At 42.6% G+C, this 12,377-nt stretch overlaps 1 protein-coding gene across 2 annotated transcripts in view; it reads right to left on the reverse strand.

The window, feature by feature from the left end:
- The window catches only part of LOC145992306 (uncharacterized), a 183,308-nt gene that overhangs the window by 132,469 nt on the left and 38,462 nt on the right, over nucleotides 1-12,377 (reverse strand). Inside the window, exon 1 of one of the 2 annotated variants that reach the window (XM_083128749.1) lies at nucleotides 6,311-6,478. The exons of the other annotated variant lie outside the window; for it this stretch is intronic. The gene's annotated coding sequence lies outside the window, so the exon portion shown is untranslated. Of the gene's footprint in view, nucleotides 1-6,310; nucleotides 6,479-12,377 lie in introns of those variants that run through there. 2 annotated transcript variants of the gene reach the window in all.

Raw genomic sequence — 12,377 nt, forward strand, 5'->3', positions numbered from 1 at the left:
AACTTACTATTACTATTGTTATGCGTAAATAAATATCTGCAACGGCCTACATATCCTTAGCTCTCAGCAAAAAGTTAAACACTGACCAGAATGGGAGTTTGTTCAGTGTTTCGTGAATAAATGTGACCTCTTAAAAAATGCTATCTGCCGCCATTTCACTATTGCAATGCGCGGCGGACAGACGGGTATTTATGATTTGGCAGCAAAATAATAATAATAACAATCTCTGTAAATGAATTCCTGAACTCCATCCGAGCAAACGGATGGAGGACTTGGATGTCAAGAAAATGTATTAATTCCAAATTTTTGCCGACCTTCATGGTGGGCGACAGGGGTCCCGGATCCGAATTTCGGCCTGGGCTTGGTTTATGAGTGTCCCTTCATAAATGTCGACATATCATCGCTCATCCTCATCGTTGTGATTAGCCAAAAGTGTCAGAAAAGCGACGCTAAATCAATCCAAATTTTAATTTGTGGTAAACAATGATGGAAATGGAACATAAGACAAAGAATGAAAATACTGAAACTTAAGTTTATTCGTTCTTTTACAATTTGTCGTACTGAAAGAGCCACCTGAGGTAGGAAGCTATGCAAAATTACAGAAATGGAGACTTGCGTTGAGCGTTGAAAACCTTTGTTCATCATCTATCAACATATAGCGATTCTGCTCATTTACGGCTTCTTCTATCTACCTTAGATCTTTCCCATACATTTCTTTACTCTTACCCCAACAACAGCAGGTAATAGATGCCACCTATCGGCGTAACTTGAAACCCAGTTTTGGAGGGGCAGAATCGAACTTGGAGCTTAACTTCGGAGGGAGGGGAGAAAGAGAATAAAAAAGTTTTGAAGCCCATAAAAATATTATCCAGGATCATTTTGATAACTGTTAAATTTGCAAAATCATAAAAATTACTCGTTACTTTGCTCCTCAGGTTCCTGCGTATTGGACACAGCCGACTCACACATGGCGACTTGTTGCAAGGGCTGGAACCTCCAACGTGTTATATCTGTCTACCTTCCTCAGGCAGACTTTGCGACTTCTCAGCTGTTTGTCATCCGTGTTGGCAAATGACGACAGTGTTTTAACAAGTGTTTTTAGCTTCTTACGATGAGCTGGTCTCTTCCACTGTCTGTAAGAAGTTTTCAGTTTCGTCTTGTGCAGGTCCTTTGCCACCTCATTTTTTCCCACGTTTGCTCCCGCACTATGCTAAAGCTTATCTACCAAGGGAAAGTAAACTGTCTTTGCCCCACGCCCCAGTATTGGAACCCAACCGCCGCCACTGCGTGGAACAAATAAAAAGGAGCGCAATATGTGGTGATAAAGGTGTCCCGACAAAACGTACCAGCGACAAAACGTACCACTTCAAGGAAAACGCTTGAACTTATCCTTGACATGTCAGTAATTGCAACACGGTGCGCAATCCAGCACCCACCTATAGGTTATTCGCTTTATCTCATTAGTCATTACGACTTTGATCTCTTAGGTGGAATATTCAGTTGAAAACATGAACATGGAAATAAAGCTAAGTGGTACTAATATAGCTTTCATGAGAATTTCCTGGTTCGTTGCTTTCATATTAGTTTAGTTTATAGGTTAGGTTCTAGGTTAGGTTAGTTAGAGTTTGAAACACTTTACTCATTTTTTCATGGATGATACTTTTAAGTGCTGTAGTAAACAATTTTATCAGATTTACAGCATTCATGCAGATTTTGGAAGCACGGCTGAAGAAACAAATATCATCCCCGTAGTTTTTGAGAGAGACCTATATTCGCTTGCTTCGACTCATCATTCAGGCTGTTCCGGAGTGGAAACCAGAAAGAGTGAATTTTGAATTGGCTGCCATATATATATGCGATTCGCCAAGTGTTTCCTTCGACAGAAATCAGTGGGTGCTTCTTCCATTTTAAGACATGCCTTCGGCGTAAAGTACAAGATATAGAACTTTCAAGTTGTACGTTTTGTCGCATAGCATTTATTTTAAGACTCATTAGAAGACCCTTCGCAGGTAGCCGCTCAGGTGGTTGGTACGTTTTGTCGCGTATTCGGTGATAAAAGAGAGAGAATGAGAATGTATTAGTTAAGAAATCACACCAACAAAGGTCTGTGCATATGAGCATACCGGCAGTAATTTATTTCCAATTCGGCCACTGCTTGTACCCTTTCTTAAGAAGCTTTTTACACCCGTTGTTTTAAACTTTTAAGTAAGAACTTTAGACAAGGGGATATTTCCTTGCATACATAAATGGGCATACGTGCCAACACTCCCAAAAATCTTAAATCAAGTAACCACTTACTTTTAAATTTTCATAAACTTGACAATTTTTACGAGGGGGTGGGACAAGTGCCCACTTGCCCCCGCCAAGTTACGCCTATTGTACCACCTATATACACGAGCATCATTGTGTTCCGAAACCGGTCTCCGTGGAGGAGTCGGTTTGCACAGCGCTAAGAAGCCAGGAATCTCGACCGGGTGTTTCATCATGTCATCACTCACCATTCATTGTCGCGATTAGGCAAAAGTGAAAGAAAAGCGACGCTAACTCACAAATTAATATATATACTCTTGGAGGTTATAACTTCCACTCGATAGTCCTCGCCGCGTCATCGACAGGAAGCAAAGCACAATGATTCGCTTCTCGCTCCATTTACAAAGCAATTTCTGGATTTAATGTTATGTAATAATACATACAACGCGTATTGAGAATGACGTCAGCAATAGAATAGGTAATTAATGCTCGCTACCTGATTGCTAATTATTATGGCTATAAAATACCGGAATTGAATACAGTAAAATCGGACCCGATAAGCTGGACTTCGCTTAATCCGGACAGGCAAAAGGCATAAAGAAAAAAAAACAGAATGCAAGGTTTTAAATGTGGCTAGAAGCACTGCATTGTCGTATTCCTTTACATTTCACTGTACTGTATAGTGTATTTAGGCCTCTGCCCTTTAAATACACCATAATAAACGTGTTTTGTTGCTATAAACGGAGTTTTAATGCACTTTCTACTGTTTTTTAGGTTATTTCAGTTACTCCGGACTTTCGTTAAACCGGTCAACTTATCCCCCCATTAGTCCGGATTGACGAGGTTTTACTGTAATGCATCAGATATTTTGTAGCTATGTCTCGTTACTGAATACCATGTCTAGGAATTACTAGTGCTTTCATGGTGTACAAGCACATTCTTTTTAGCCGCACAAAGTAATGAACAATTTTTTTTATTTGTCATAATTTCGAAACATGTGTGGAGAACACCTTGCTCCCATGGCACGCAAGACCCAAAATGCGTCTCTACACATAAATGTGTTGATTCCGGTAACATTAAAAACTGGATGTACAGAAAAGTGACGCCCATCAAACAGTTTCAAATTGTAACCCCCTGAGAATGCTCACATTTGCAGGAACGCTTGTTTCTTAAAGCCCACTTTATGCACAGAAATGCTAATCGGGACTGAACCTACAGTTTAAAGTCTGATCCGAACCACTAATGGCCTCCACCGGGTGTGTAGAAAAGGGTACGAAATTTGAGTGTATTAATGTACAATAATGAGCTAAATGTCTATTGTTGTCTTTCAAAAATCTTTTGGTATTCCTCGCATAAGGAAGACTTTCAATTGCCGACCTCCATGGGGGGAATGATTAGCACATCGCGCTACGACGACAGGGGGTGCCGGTTCGATTCCCCGCCTGGGCATGGATGTTGTTTGTTAGTGTCTCTTCATCGATTTCATCATATTATCACTCATCCTCATCGTCGTGATTAGCCAAAGGTGGCAGAAAATCAAAGTAAAATAATCCATTAATAATAAAAGACTTATTTGTTTGAACAAATAAGGTGACAACACACGAAAAATATTTGTTCTACCTCCGAATTGCGATTAATTGTACGACACGTTTTTAACTCACTAGCTTAATCGCGGCGATGAAGATTAATAATGACGTGATAACTTGGTTGGAGGGTGCCTGATCGGGCCTTGCGAGGTGGGCCAATAACAAGAAAAAGATTCAGATGAAGTTTACTATAGATGGCGTAGTATTTTAGTTTCGTATTCTAGGGCATTCTATGTATAGCTAGTAATAGTTCAAAAATGGTAGCATTGTATTTAATAAACAATTATCTTATGCTCTTCATTGTGTGTCTTTAACTTAGCCTGCCATTAATACTCATCTGTTCATGGGTATAATTAAAATAGAAACCATTATAATACTGACAAGTGTAATAATAATTAATTAAATAATCAACCTTGTTCTACAGTTAATTTGTTTTTAACGCATTTATGTTTATGGATTTTTGGGTGATTTCTATTGGATCATGATTCATGTTATGAAGTGAAATTTGAAACCACGCGCTAGTGTATTTAAGCCCTGTTGACAATGACATCGAAAAACGTTAATCATCGTCCGATACAATTACTTGCAAATAACATTTTCATGAATAAAAGATTGCAATAGTAGTTTATCTGAAATTTTTAGTGCCTTTTGTAAGTTTCACCACATTCGGTACATATTTTATATAGAACACCGCAAAATTGTAAATTTTTGTGCTACGTGAGTTTAATGTTCTCGATAAGAATCTGACGAAAAGTATTTTATGGTGACAGTAATTGTAAACGCCTGTAAAATAAATGCGACAGAGAACGATTCATTGATTTGATTAACTTTGCTCAGCTCTTCTGCCACTTTTTGGCTAATCTCGAAATTGATGAAGGGACACTGTCAAAGAACACCCATGCTCAAGCCGGGATTCGATACCGTGATCCCTGACGTCGTAGCGCCATATGCTATATGCTTTATTATTATTATTTTATAATAAATGGAAAACTCTCCAGCTGACCATCACATCAATTTAATTGAATTTCACTACTTTTTTTTTCATTCAGGACTTCAGGACAGAAAACCACAAACATCCATGTCTTAACCAGGAATACGAACCCGGGACACCTGTCGTCGTAGCTCGGTGTGATAACCACTCCGCCACGTTTGCCGAGAACCTGGCAGACGTCCGTAAAATCGGGACATTTGTGAAATGATTAAGTATGAGACTTGATTCAATCGGGTGACTATATTGTGCATAAAAGTTATTACTTTTTATTCAGCATATTTTAAAATGATGGCATTTTCAACATTGACAGTGGGATCGAAACTGGAGTTTGTATATCGAAGCTAGATCGAAAACAAGTCAAACATTTACAGATCGAGACGAGAACGATACAAGGCAAAGCTGTCAAGCAAGAGGGAGATGGTTCGATCCCCTGTGGAGGCGCACTGAATTCGTATCCCACTTGAAACTGTAGCTTCCGTTCCGATTAGCCTATCCGAGCATAAAGTGGACTTAAACTTTGATAAACATAATTTGACTGATTGATTTGGTTTATTTTACTTCGCTTTTCTGCCACTTTCGGCTAATTGCGAAGATAGGGATGAGTGATGGAATGATGAATGAACACTCACAAGCATCCTTGCCCCGGCCGGGATTCAAAACCGGGACCCTTGGCTTCGTAGCGCGTTGTGCTAACCACTAACAAGGCTCTGGCGCCTGGACTACGAGTCATACGGGGCTTCTGTCTTGTTTTCCATACGTGTTTGTTTGAGTTTGAGATGCTTTTGTCTAGGTCCACTTTATGCACGGATAAGCTAAACGGGACTGGGCCTACAGTTTAACGTTGGATGCGGACCAGTATGTGCCTTCACAGGGTATCGAACCCGCGACTCCTACCCTACATGCGTTTATGATTGTGATCCACTTCATCGTATCACCTTTCATCCCCACTGTCGCAATTAGCCAAAAGTGGAAGAAATGCGACGTTAAATAAACTAAATCAAATCGAATGAGTAGGCACTAAAATTATAAAATATGCAGATAAATAGGCACCAAAATGACCAAAATAGGCGCCAAAAGGCACACAAATAGAAAAATGAGCATCAACTTATTAAATGACTTGAATATTTAATAATATTCCATTGTGTCTTAGTTACTTTCGTTTTGCTGTGATGATTATTTGTTATGTCATCTTCGTAGTGACGCTCAGAAAACAAGAAATTGCCTTCGACTGTTGTCGAAGTAGCGAAAGAAAATGGAAATAAGCATGAAAAACTACAAAAAAAGGCACTTTTAGGCAAAAATGTACAAAATGAACAATAAATCCAAAAGCAGGCATTTACGTACTATAAGAATGGTCTATCACCATCGAAATACCATTGAAAACGTAAAGAGAAAGGAAATATCTTCATTCTGGTAATTGGCGTTCTTGAAAAACTAAGCCACAGTGAAAGTAGTACCAAGTTATTAACCAAGCGGTACTCACCAATTAAACGAGATGCGCCTGCCGTCCGATGCCCCAGAGTCCTTTGCGCGTGGCGGCGGGAGATGATCCACTCTATATCGGTCACGCCGAGGAACTGTTCCCAGCTGTTGAGGACCCTTCCATGACGGGAAAAACGACAGAGAAGCCAGGCAGACCTTGAACGGAGGCACGTGACGAATGCTCCAATTCGAGACGGAGCCGCGAAAAAAGGAAACGGGAGTGGGGGATCTTACCCCCTCTGCCCCCCGCCGCGGTTTCGGGAATCAGGAAGGAAGACGGCGTCAGCGAGAAGCGGCACGCGAAAGATCTTCCCTTTGTCCAATCCCGACCCGCCTTGCAAGACCGCCAGCTGCCGCCTCGACGAATGAGAACGCGTTCTGGGCGTTCCCACGCGAGCCAATTGCGTTCCGGGCGGTTCTTTTTTTTTTTTACTGTATCGATCTCGGCACGCGCCTTGGACTCACAAGGAGCACGCCGCTGGTGTGACAAATCGGAACGCGACGCTCCAATACCAGAAGCCGGAAACCAGAAGCAGGTTCGGTGGGAGGAGGAACTGCAGAGCAAGGTGCAGAGGGGAGGGGGCAAGGAATATCGAACCGGTTCTCTTAATTGTCGACCTGCGAAAGAAAAGAAAAGCGGCCCGCGCCCAAGATTAGCCTTCCTGGAACCTGCTACATAACGTGCTCGGCCCCTTGCACAACACGTGCCAGACGTCTGTGATTGCAGATAATTGCAAGCATGGCAGGTACGTACATTACATCATGACGTTTCCAGAGGGTCGACACAAAGGAAAGCGAATTTGGGCGTTTCTTAGTCAGGTTTTAATTAGCAAAGTCGAACTCAGGGCCACCTGTAGGCCTAGGGGCCGTAGCTGCGGGGGGACACGAGGGTCACAGCCAGTGACGGATTAAGGCGGGTGCTATTGATGCTGCAGTATTAGGCCCATTCCTGAAATAGGCCCAGATGAAAACAGACGGGAATTTTCTGAAAGCTGAACAGTTTTCTTCTGCTATATTAACCTGAAAATAAATCTTAGAATTAAATTTGGAGCCCCAGTTTCGGACGGCTAGACACAGCTTTACTTATTATACAGTTACTATTATTCTTTGCGCTGTGACGTAACTATAACGTCGTTGTGTTTACCTGGTCATGCGTGTTCATTGCGAGTATTCCTTCATCATTTTCATCATTCATCGTCGCGAGTAGCCAAAGATAGCAGAAAAGCGAAGTGTAAAGGGTGGCCCATAACATCCAAATGTCAACCTCCCTTCCATGTAGTACACCCTGGACTGCCTTTTGAAGACTAACAAGGCTGTGGAATCTGAACTTGCAACCAATGCAATTCTCTGTGGGGTTTGTGTTGTTGTGCCGTCCCTATATGTTCTGGTTGTCCATTCATTTATCTCATTTTATCACCATTCATCTTCATCCTCGCGGTTAGCCAAAACTGGCAGAAATGTAGTAAAATAAACGAAATGAATATCAAGTAAGTCTTGAAGCTTTCCTGGCGACGAATGATGAAAAGAATATCAGTTAATGAAATTGACCGCCTTAACTCTAAATCCCCAGTAACTCGGACACTTATTGTGATGTTTTTGAAAGAAACCAAAATTGTCAAGTTTAACCGTCACAATTGATGTACACCAAAGTGCATCGATCTTAATTCGGATGCATTTTTAGTTCTGATTAAGGGCATGCGGAACAGTTTCCGCCAGGCTCTTACATCCGTTTCAGTGTTGCCAACTTAGCTCTTTTGAAGCCAGATCTGGCTATTTCGTGCATTACTTTCGTTGTGAACTGAGGCACCCGCCCTCATGCCCCAATATGATGCCGTCACTGGTTCCGGCTCACATAGACTAACTTTTGCCATGAGTATTTGAAATTTTGCACGTGACGTGTTATTGTTATATTGGCTGCGTCGCTCCACCCCCTTTTACCTCCCCAGCTACTTTTTTAAAGCGCCGTGGAGATGACATAGCCATAATATTTTTCCTGATGGCACAGTGGCAACGTCGTTGCCTTGTAATCAAGGGGTCCCGGGTTCGATTCCAACTTTAAAATGTCAGTCCAGTCCAGATTAGCCTTACTGTGCATAAAGTGGACTTAAAACAACAAATCAATCAGACGTAATATTGTTATACGGGAATACTTTATTTTCGCTTTCATACGACCTTCGGTTGATTATTGAGATGGGTGATGCAGCCGGAAAACTAAGAATAAATTGTCATTACTTTAAAGTTAACGGTAATAGCAGCGTCCACACTCCTTTGTCATTTATAATTACCCTACGAGGTAGTTTATCCAGCCTTCGTAAATCTAGCTCCTTCAAAGTGTTTTAACTCCATTTAAGCTGAAATTTAGCTCTTTTATGCGCATCAGGTTTGGCAACACTGCCAGGATGGCCGTAGGAGGCAAGGAGAAATGCATTGTGCTTATGGGAGTATTATTTGATTTGTTCTCTTGGTAACATCAAACTTCCGTTGGCATAGAAAAAGGTATCAACGAGAACACGACAGATTGATGAAGCCTTTGGTCAGCGGAAAAATCGAAACTTCCATTTGATTAGCTGCAACTTGTTGAGTTCTATTTCTCCATAAGGAATACATGGGATTCTGAAAATACTCGTTCATCATATTTTTCAAGTGTCGTGTTTCGCTTAATAATCGGCATAAATAGACACTTCCACTTGAAACATGGGGAGAAATTCATACCCTTGCATACACCCAGGTTTTTTTTTTTTAGGAGCAGTGCCCATTCCGACAATATTGAAATAAATGCACACATATGGTGCGTAAGTGTAACTCAAGGAGGAAAGTTTGCGAAAATACTTTTTATTGCTCAAAACAAAAGGATATTAAAATCAATCAATCAATTTCCCTCAAGTTGCAATGTTTTATTTAAGCTGGCACTACTGCGTTTCGAAAGCGGCAAGAAACACAATGCCACTACGGAGTGGTGAGCGGGCAGATTTTCTTTCTTCGCTGGAGACGTTGCTTGCGGCCATTGTTTGCCTATCGGATGTGCATAACCCCTCGACTCAAGCTCACAGATTTACTTTAAATATAAATATTTCACAATTACAAGTAATGTAATCACGTACCTTTGTCACACATGATGGTGGAAATGTTATCCTTGTACTGATACATATTTTTCATATCTTTTGAGAAAGTTTAATTAAAAATCACCTCCTCATGCTTCTGTACGAGTTTGTTTCACAAAAGAATCGTACGTAAAAAAATATTTGTTCTAATGCCTACAGTTGCCCTCCCTCTTTTTTGCAACTTTTGCCCCCGCACTATCGGAAACATTATCTACCAAGGGAAAGTAAAAATGTTCTTGCTCCACCAGTTTTGGCACTTACCCCCCTCATTTTTGGAAACCAATCGCCGCCACTGCACAGAAACGGGAAAAATATTTCTCCACGACACATTCACCCGTACGAAAGCAAATACTGACGACATTCACGGCAGACAGAGAGATGCCACGTTCCGACTGAATATTTTATCGATAACATTTAATTATTGTATTGTTCTTCCGCAGATATGCTTATCGAAGAGAGACGTCACGAAATCTCGGCTTGGGAAGCTACAAAATGCGTCCTATATTCCGGCCGTCGTAGGAACCGGACGCAGGACGGTTATTTTGACAAAATCCTGTTTCCCTGCTGGCTGCTTTGGGGAGTTGGAATTTTAAAGTTGCCGCTCCTTGCCCAAGCAATTAGGCCCAATTGGTTGTTTGACCGCAAGTTCCTTCGTAAGTAAACGAGGCAACAGAGGGTCACTGCCATAAAGGCGGTATCCGCGCCATATAAGGATGGCGGGACTGCAGTTGAGGGGACGGTTCCAGCCGCTTCAAGGGCACGCGTTCGAGCGGCACGATAATTAAATGAAAGCACTGCAGATTCCGACGAAACGTGGCACATTCCCAGTTCCCACACAACTAAATCGTTAGAGTACGTCACGATAACAGCCGGCGCGGATAACGCTTTTATGGCAGTTACCGCCTTTACCTACGAAGGAACTTGCGGTCAAACAGCCAATTAGACCTACCGCTGCCCCCTGTTTGTGCTACAAGCGGCAACCTTAGAATCCCTCCTTCTCGAAGCAGCTATATCTGGGAAACAGAGTTTTGTCAAAGTAACCGTTCTGGCTGTGAATGGGGGCCGGTTCTTAGCGTGGCCCTAGTATAGTCTCGAGGGCCTCAAATAATTATCCAAAAGACAACGTCTCGTTATTGTCTACGCAGGCAGCGACAAGGGGTTCATCTCTAACGCCCTCCTGATAATCTGTTCAGAAAACTGGAAACTACCACACAGAAATGAATTCTAGCAATTACATGCGATAGATAAGTAGGCTACTACTCGTTCCAAAATTACCACAAAATTCTGTTTTCATAATCGACAGCGATTCATATACACCAATATTCAGGAGAGATGCTCTTCGTCTAATACCAGAAATAGTGGTTCGGATCCAACTTTAAACTGTAGGTTCAATCCCCATTAGCCTATCTGTGCATAAGGTAAAGGAAAAGTTCCCCATGAAGACACATTTAGGGGATGTGGGGGTTAGAAGCCACACATTCTCGATCTCGGCTATTTTGGAGGTGCCCTCAGGTACCCATTGATTTTAGGGGACAAGGCCGGAAATAATCCGTCCTTGGATCCGATCTGTGCATGAAGTGGACTTAAAACAACAAATGAAAGAAACGAATTGATGATATTCGAACAAGTCTTCTCGGTTTACCAGCCAGGTTAAATCGACGTTAGTCGAGTGGATGCTAACGCCAATTTAATGGCTGAGTGAGAACACTTCTTTGAATCACGTTGCCAGGAAAGCTACAATTCCTACAAACTGATGATATGTCTAAGGGACGGTTGGGCCTTTGGCCGACGCCAACTGTTTTCGAATTTTCTCCTTTCTACAAACCGCTAGGTTATTCCAAAATTTGAAAAATGACACGTGCTTAGAATTCCTTTTAGAGTAAAAAAGTAAAGTAAAGTGCTCCCCTGTGCATAGCACCACGCCATGAAGGCGTATAGGGGGTGTGGGGGTAACGCCCCACACTTTCTTGATCCGGTCGTGAGTGGGGGTGATGTGATCAGCATCACGCCCCTGACCGCCTTTACCCCCCAGGGTTTCCCCCAGGTACCCATGTTATTCGACGCTGGGTGGGCGCCGGGGCCGCTTTCACCGTTAGAAAAGTTCCCGGATTTGAACCGGCCGGGGATCGAACCCGGGACCTTTAGCATGGTAGTCAGACGCGTTACCGACTGAGCCACCGCGGCCAACCTTTTAGAGTATCCACGTGAATCTTCATGTGGTGTACCTCGAAGATTCACTAAGCATATGCAATTTTTCAAAATGTAAGAAGGTTTTTCGAAATGCGAGGAAAATTCTAAAAAGCTGCCTTTGCATTTCAGCCTCAACTCCGCATTCTTATAAAGCTTCACAAACAGGGACGACAAGAAACATGTTGAAAACAAGTTGTTCATTGTAAACCTGATTTTCTTGTCTGCTTCCAGAACAGAAGCCACACTTCTCTTCCCATGATGCCACTGTAAGTTTTCTGAGATGTCTACAACGACGAGTTTTGACATGAGGATTTTAATATCATTGGCTCGAGTGTGGCTCCACTTGCACACGTGGGCAGACGACAGAACAGAGTGCGTGTCTCCAATTGATCAAGCCCGCCCCCGTGGCGGAGTGGTTAGCACATCGCGCTACGATGCCGGGGGTCCCGGGTTCGAATTCCGGCCTGGACATAGATGTTTGTGAATGTCCATTCATCAATTTCAACATATCATCACTCACCCTCATCTTCGCAAATTAGCCAAAAGTGGCACAAGAAGCGAAGTAAAATGAAGCAAATCAATCCACTTGTTCGCTAGTGAGAGAACTGGTGCGCCTAGCACGAGTTCGATTATCCAGACGGTTGCCTGTGCGTATCTCGTCCATCAGGCAGAGTGTGAGATTACAATCGCCAGGTGGGGCTCGAATCGCCCGAGTGCGAAACTCCTCTTGACCGGCTGGACGGAGTGCGGGTCTCACTCGTCCGCCAGGAAAGGGTG

Source organism: Lepisma saccharinum, chromosome 1, assembly GCF_977018435.1.
Source record: "Lepisma saccharinum chromosome 1, izLepSacc3.1, whole genome shotgun sequence".
Taxonomy (NCBI): Eukaryota; Metazoa; Arthropoda; class Insecta; order Zygentoma; family Lepismatidae; genus Lepisma; species Lepisma saccharinum.